The sequence below is a fragment of the Leptidea sinapis genome, chromosome 5 (genome assembly GCF_905404315.1).
Source record: "Leptidea sinapis chromosome 5, ilLepSina1.1, whole genome shotgun sequence".
Classification (NCBI taxonomy): domain Eukaryota; kingdom Metazoa; phylum Arthropoda; class Insecta; order Lepidoptera; family Pieridae; genus Leptidea; species Leptidea sinapis.
In genome coordinates, this window is record NC_066269.1 from 13,277,155 (window position 1) to 13,285,584 (window position 8,430).

The window sequence follows — 8,430 nt, forward strand, 5'->3', positions numbered from 1 at the left end:
ACATCTACTAGCCATCAAGCCTCCGTTCACTCGCTCCGAAGGGTCGACTTGCAAATGCAGTCCGCAGGGATTGCATACGATGAAAGTTGTTAACGCTATCCCTTGTCTTGTGTGGAAGAAGTTATCTACTTATAATGATGCTATTGCAATTTTATGCTTCATAAATTTGTGAACATAAATTATTTTAAGCATCATTTACGCCATTCTACGAATATTTATGCTTACAATATACATAACGAAAACGCATAAATAACAGTTCTAATATAATCTACACTAATGTAATAACAGTTACAATTTTACGCGTTTTAATTCCTTAAAAAATGATTTATTTAGATATCTTACACTAGCGTGAATCAAAAAAATACTAAATTAACTGCCAGATTAATATAATGCTAGTAGCTTTGTCTATTATCACCTTTTCACGTTTTAAGCCCGCTGAAATAATTTAGATGAAACGTGAAGGATGGTTATAGAATAGTTCACAGTTATTTAATGAAAAATGAGGCCACTCAAATTGTTGCGCCCGTTCTTTTAAGATCTGATGCACATCTTTCCGAATGAATGAGTGGTAGATCTAGAGCAGGGGTGCTCAAGTTTGAACTGCTGGCGATCTACCTCAAAATTGTTAGACTACGATCGATCGGCTCTGAGAGGCTTCAAGTATGTGTGATGTAGGATTGTCGTCTAGGTAGAGTGTCACGATGACATAGATATTAGTATTGCGCATAATATGCATTTTTTTAGTGTCTGCTCTTAAATGTCAATGAAAAAACTCATAATTATTATTCAAAATTGCGAGTTTATTGGTTCTTACAAAACAAACGCGTTCTAAAGTTCTAAGCTTAACTAAAGTGACTTTGGATGTTGAAGCGTGACACTGCATGTCCTGAGCATACTTTTCATAAGATGGTACGTAATTACCGATTTTTCAAGAACGGCTGGACCGATTTGGCTAATTTTGGTCTTGAATTATTTGTGGAAGTCCAGGGAAGGTTTAAAAGGTGAATAAATATGAAAGTGTTCGGAATTATATAAAAACATCAATTTTGTTTCTCCTTCGATGTGTCCCCCGTCGTCCGATATTTGTTTTGTATGGACATATTTTCTATGAGAGAATTTATTGACGCACGGTTTGACAGTTTTGCTGTGAAACAATTTCATTACAACAACAGGGAGCATATTTTACGAAATAATTCTTGATGTTATGATATATTATTGACAAATTCATAAAAAAACAGTATTTTATTTATTATATACAGAACGGGTCAACTAGTATAGAATATAATATAATATAACTACGACTAATATATGTAACTATAATATACCTTTATTTATTTTTTATTTTTTTTATTTTAAATATAATATTTTCGTGTGAAATTACTTGTATCAATATGGACCAATTAAGTTAAATATCATTTTTATGTCTACCGTCTTATGATCCGAGAAAGTGATTTCAATATTTATGTAACGATGATGGTATGTACCAGAAATAATATTATTGCGATCGGAAAGAATGTGAAATAACTCAATGACACTTAAGATGATTATGAAAATTAGTTTGTTATATTATTTTATTTCATCAAATACATATTTTTTTATGACAATACCGGACGAGACGAGCAGGACGTTCAGCCGATGGTATACACGCCCTGCCCATTACAATACAGTGCCGCAAAGAATTTTTATAAACTCAAAAGTTTTGAGCGGCACTACAATTGCGCTCGTCACCTTGAGACATTAGATGTTAAGTCTCATTTGCCCAGTAATTTCACTAGCTATGGCGCACACATAGCAAATCGAAACACAGTAATGTTTCCACATTACTGCTTCACGGCAGAAATAAGCGCCATTGTGGTACTCATAATCTAGCCAGCATCCTGTGCATAGGAGCCTCCCACTGGGAAATAATATAAATAGTATAATATTTCACAATTGACATATTACATAAGTCACTAAACTCCGATTAACCGATAGTGTCTTTGTACCAAAAGCCAAGGCGTCATCGCTCACCAAAAAATTAAGTAGTCTTTGCCATGAAATTGTCATTGTTTCAAGACAAAGTTAAAACAATAAGAAAACACCCTGTTATTGTATAAAAGATCCCAATTTCCTAATGACTCTACGTTTAGATATGAAGTAAATATTTATAGTAACTTAGATTAAGGATTGGTCACCGCTGCGCTCCAACTAGATACCGCAGGCGTAGTCAAAAGTGCGGCAATTAATTATACGCCCAAGTGGGCGTACTCGAGCCAGTGTCGAACAATAATAATAATCATTTATTGTCAGGCAATTCACCCATAGATTTACAAACAATATTAACTTAAATTACATTACATTGTTGAGTTTGATTTCATTTTAATTAAATTACAGATAAAATTACTGATAAAAATTTAAGATTATCACAATTAAAATGATAATAATTTATAATAATAATTTACATCAGAGAAAAAAAAAATCCATAATAATTGTTAGTACAATGTCCTATATTATGTTAGCATAATTATAACTAAACAGGCACATGAAGCCGCATAAATGTGTAATGTTTGACGTTGACGTGTCACATGTTCTGTTAAACTTTGCGCTACGAATTGAAACTAAAATGCCGGGTTCCATAGTAAAACCTGCAAAATTACTACAAGAAATAAGAAAGACACTGGGATCACATATCATCAGTAAGTATTTTGTAATTTATTAATTTCAATGTAAAATAACACGAAATGTATAAGTATTACAAAATTTGAAAGATGCCATTGAGTGTCAAGATGCCACGCACACAAGCATCTTTACTAATATAATATAAATTTGCCGTACTTAATTAAAAATAGAAAAAAAAACAATCAATTTTGGGAGTTCCCTATACTTTTCATCAAACCCATACGTGTAAAATGTGTCCCTGCCCCCCTTTAACTTCTAAAATAAGCGAATGATAAAAAAAAAATATGATGTTATTACCATGCAAATTCCACCGAAAATTGGTTTCAACGAGATGTAGTAAGTAGTTTTTTTTTAAATACACTATTATTAAAACATCGGTCAAAGTTACAACGAACTACAAGAACTTTTAATATTTTCGGTTGCTTGCTGCTACGGAACCCTTTGTGGGCGACTCCGGCTTGTACTTGGCCGCTTTATATTAAAATATTTAACATAACACTTTTAAAGGATTCAGACGATTTTTATTTTAGTTAACCCCAGTCCCCCTGAAACGGGATCTGGTAAGGTCTTGAAACGTCAGGTTAACTAAAATAAAAAGGTAACTTTTACGCAAAAATCTAATGTAAAACCGTTACAATTACACGTGTTTTAATCCTTTAAAAGTGTTTTATTTAAATGTGCAACACTCGCGTTAATCAAAGAAAATACTATATTTAACCACAGACTAGTAAAAAAATGAGGACTCCGTGTCACCTTACATAACAGTGTAGCAACAAAACAAGCCTATTAACGTGTAAATATATAGCCTCACGCACACACTTACACTACTACAGGCCGATAGGCGGCCATTATGAGAATTGTCATCGTCTGTGACAGATCAGTTTGCGTCTCAATAAAATATTTTAAAAATGCCGTCGTGCGTTGTGTAAATGTGTTAAAACGATACTACATAAGTATTTGATGCCACAATATATGATAATTTAAGGGAGAAAGAATTGTGTAACTAGTATCCCCTGTAACCGCACACACACCAGCATATCGGTGCTTCACTTGCTAATATCACGGCCTTCTTTTTTTTCTCGTCCGTGTATTTAACATAGACTCAACACCCGAACCGGCGGTGCGAGAAAAAATGTAAATATTGTTAGAAATAGAGCGTGTTAAATGATCAGAGTGAACATTACACGGTTTGCGGTGCCGCTTGAGTTTATCAATTCTGGGTGACAGACGTGGCTCCGTAGACGGTGCCTGATGCTAAGCAAATTTATAACGCTTATGATTGGATAGCGGTAAACCTATCGCTGGCGAATCATACGAGTTGCACCAGATTTTTCATCATAAATAAATGTTCAATTATTATCTTTCTTAGAATCTACTCAGACTTAACTCTACGTGAGTGGGAGGCTCCTTTGCACCGGATGCCGGCTAGATTATGGGTACCACAACGGTGCCTATTTCTGCCGTGAAACAGTAATGTGTAAGCATTACTGTTTTTGGTCTGATAAGCGCCGTAGCTAGTGAAATTACTGGGCATATGAGACTTGACATCTTATGTCTCGAGGTGACGAGCACAATTGTAGTGGCGCTCAAAATTTTTAGGTTTTTGAAGAGTCCTGAGCGGCACTGCATTGTAATGGGCTGGGCGTATCAATTAACATCAGTTGAACGTCCTGCTTGTCTCGTCCATTATTGTCATAAACAAAAAAAATCCGAGAACAGAGAGAGGGATATCATTTTAAAATTAACGAGTTGTTTATACTGCATTATGCTATGAACTCCAAGCATTAAACACTATACTCCACTCAAAGGTAATGTTAAGTCAGCAGACCGCTATGATAGTACTTTTGACGTTCACCAGCTCATGAAGCTTCGTAGAAATTAACACCTACGCTTGAAGGAACATATGCCTATTATTTACTTAGAGAAGTGGGTACCGCGTTATATAATATAACTAGCTGAACCGGCAAACGTTGTTTTGCCATATAAATTATTTTTAGAGTTAAACCGTTTCTTGGATATTGCAACATTACTTTATTTTTTATAAAAGAATTTTTCTAAAATAAAAGCTATTACATCAGCTACTTGCAAATAAAAGTCCCGTCAAAATCGGTCCAGCCATTCCAGAGATTAGCCGGAACAAACAGACAGAGTGTAAAAATTTTTATTTTGGTGTATATACATTCATATACATGTAGTAAAAAACGGTTATTTCAATATTACGAACAGACACTCCAATTTAATTTATATATATAGACTTTGTAAAAGAGATGAACCTGTTACAGTATGTAAAAAAGTACATATATTATATAGTACATGTATTTATGTAAAGACTTACCCCCTTATTCATAATGGTCCGCTAACTTTAAACAGCCGCTTAGGAGTGTTTTTTCTCATTCTGACTAAGGTCAAGAAGAAGACAGAGTGAGAATTAGCAATGCTTTAAGTTAGCAGACTATTATGAATAAGGGGGTTAATAAGTGACAAACAATAAACAAAAAATCTAGAATATTATTTCTACTTTGCATTACAAAGTGGTCGAAACGTACCATGTTTGCTGTTTGAAAACCAGTGTCGGTGTTCTATTGAGTTAATTATATAAATTAAATTGCTAACCAAAATTTATGAACGCTACGAGCGAGAGTCGGAAATTTTGGTCGATGCGTCACTCGAAGGGTTGGCTCAGTTGGCAAGAGTGCTCAGACGGTACCCGAGAGGCGCGGGTTCGAGTCCCACATCGTTCATAAATTTTGCTTACAAATTTAATTTATATAAATAATCCCAGAAGTGAGGAATAACTTTTAAATAACATATTGTTTGGAATTGAAAGAGCTACATCTCACATCAATTTCCTTATATTCAATAATTGGGATTGAGCAGATTAACTATAAATTAGATCCTGTAGATGGATCCACAACTTGAGAGTTGAACATGACATACCAAAATTTCGGTCGATGCGCCACTCGAACGGTTGGCTCAGTTGGTAAGAGCGCTCTGACGGAGCCGGAGAGGTGCGGGTTCGTGTCCCGTATTGTTCATAAAGTTTGATTACAAATTTAATTTGTGTAAATCATATGATGACAAATATTACCATAACCCAGACGTTTATATTAAAGACAAATCACAACAGATTTAAGATAGACGCAATTTAATGACTATGCTATGAATGATTTGATGAATTAATAAAACTGCATCGTGTCAAGCCTGTAATTGCTTTTAAAATGAAAAGTCCCATTATCTTAGTCAAGTGCGAATCATTCGCATAATTATAATTGTTAATAATAGCTCTATCGACGGCTGGGTCAAGATAATAGGTTTCTATTTGGTATTCTAAAATCGGTCTTATTACTTGAACGTGATATTTATCTTTTAAGATGCAATGATGCTCTATACGCATATAAGGACATAACATTCGCAGTCTGATAGTGAAATGGTAAAAGTTGTGCTTAATAAAATGTAAGCACACTTAGTCGTGCGTCAACTGTCACTGTCCGAATTAAACCTGAATTGAATAAATGTTTTACATTGCTTCTTATTGAGCAAGAATATTTTAAATAACTGGAGTAAATACGGCAATGTATAGATATGGCAGTCGAAGCTTATTATGATGTAATTTATGGCATGTTCCATTGTTTGTTTTTATACGACGTGATTAGCTTATATTATGTACAGCCTGACCTGTTTTGTTAAGTTTTATAATTTATTTATACGGAATACAATCTATTTCACATTGTTTACAATAGCAAAATCTAAATGAGAGAGGAAAGGTAAATCTGCCATAGATGAAGTTGTAACAAGATAATACACTGTAAACTTACGCAAAAGATTTCATGGAGTTGGTTTCAAAAGGCGTGCCCCTCGCGCTATCAAGGAAGTGTGTAAATTTGCGGAAAAACAAATGGGCACACTAGGTTGAACAAATACTTGTGGTCCAAAGGTGTCAGAAATGTACCATTCCGAGTTCGAGTTAGGCTTTCCTGCAGACGTAATGATGATGAAGATTCAGCACACAAACTGTTCACACTGGTAAAATATGTTCCAGTTGCATCAATCTAATTTTTTTTTTTATGGAATAGGAGGACAAACGAGCGTACGGGTCACCTGTTTTTAAGTGATCACCGCCGCCCACAATCTCTTGCAACACAGGATTGTTGCCGGCCTTTGAGGAAGATGTACGCGCTTTTTTTGAAGGTACCCATGTCGTATCGTCCCGGAAACACCGCACAAGGAAGCTCATTCCACAGGTTTGTAGTACGTGGAAAAAAGCTCCTTGAAAACCGCACTGTGGAGGACCGCCACACATCCAGATGGTGAGGATGATATCCTAACTTGTGGCGTGTCGTGCGAAGGTGGAATTCGGCGGCAGGAATCAGGTTAAATAGCTCTTCGGAACTTTCCCCGTGATTAATGCGGTAGAAGACACACAATGAAGCGACTTCTCTACGCAACGCCAAGTGATCCAGCCGTTCACAGAGCACTGGGTCTCCCACAATACGAGCTGCTCTACGTTGCACGCGGTCAAATGAATCGAGCTTATACTGGGGTGCGCCAGACCAGAGATGACAGCAATACTCCATGTGTGGCCGGACCTGCGCTTTTTAGAGCGCTTGAATGTGGGCCGGCTTGAAGTATTGCCGTGCTCTATTATATCAATTATTATCAAATGCTTACAAACAAAAAACGTTGATGCCAGTCAAGAATAAAAATAATAGTTAATAGTATAGAACGTTATTGGTTAAATTGTTAACGAAATCTAGGCGGGCGAGGTCGCGGCTTGCTTCTTGTTATGAATAAAATTATACATTGACGGCCGACAATGGGCGGCGACAAAAGAAGTCCACTTTGTTCTCAGTGTATCTATCATATGATTAGCGGAGTTTCTCTCGAGTAATTGAATGATCGTTAAAACGAAAAGCAGCATCGTGACATTCACAAAGATCGAAGAAATGGACAGTGGTGTGAAAGGTTCGTGCGAGGACAATAGTAATGATTTGAAAGACAATTCGGTATGAAATGTAGGTCCGCGCACTTAAGCATTATGTGAATTCCGCTCGGCCCATGCCATTATCGCTATTCACCGTCGGCCAAATGTATTTTTATGCCAGTGGGTAACTAATGTTTTTATTGCGGATATTGGTTCTACGTGATCGTGTTGATGGTGGTGCGTTTGGACTTTCGCTCGAATTTTTACCGTCGAGTCTGATAGTGTTTTCGACTATAACATTGTCAGTATCAGCTCGAACCATTATTGGCCGCATGCAAATTCTTGGGAATCCAGTTATCTATGAAGATCTCGATCGCTTGGCGTTTCATAGACGCTTTGTTGTGTACTACCGCAAGTTGAACTTAAGTTAGGTTCATAATAATACTATTTTAGAATTTACTTCTAATAACGGATTTACAATATTTATAATAAGACGTGGTATTTGTGCGTGTGTGTGTGAAATAGTTTTAATTTATACCTTCCTTTACATTTTATTAACAGTCCTGTTCACCTGATTGCTCTCGTCGCCTGACACCTTCTCACCTTCCGCCATGTGTGGCGTTCTCTTCAGTGAGCTTTTCATGATACTTTCTTCCACATACAACCAAACTATAGAATGACGTTCTTTGCGCCTTGCATAGGACGATACGACGTGGGTAACTTCATAAAAAGCTCTTACACTATTCCAAAAGCCCGACAACCCTTCTGTGACTCATTGGGTGCTGCAGGTGAAAGCAGGCGGTGTTATTAAGCTGAGGCTAATATAATACGAAATACAACTATTTGTGACC

At 36.3% G+C, this 8,430-nt stretch overlaps 1 pseudogene; it reads left to right on the top strand.

Annotated features, from left to right (window-relative positions):
• Nucleotides 1-6,240: 6,240 nt before the first annotated feature.
• On the top strand, nt 6,241-7,358 carry LOC126964732 (60S ribosomal protein L31-like; annotated as a pseudogene).
• Nucleotides 7,359-8,430: the final 1,072 nt, after the last annotated feature.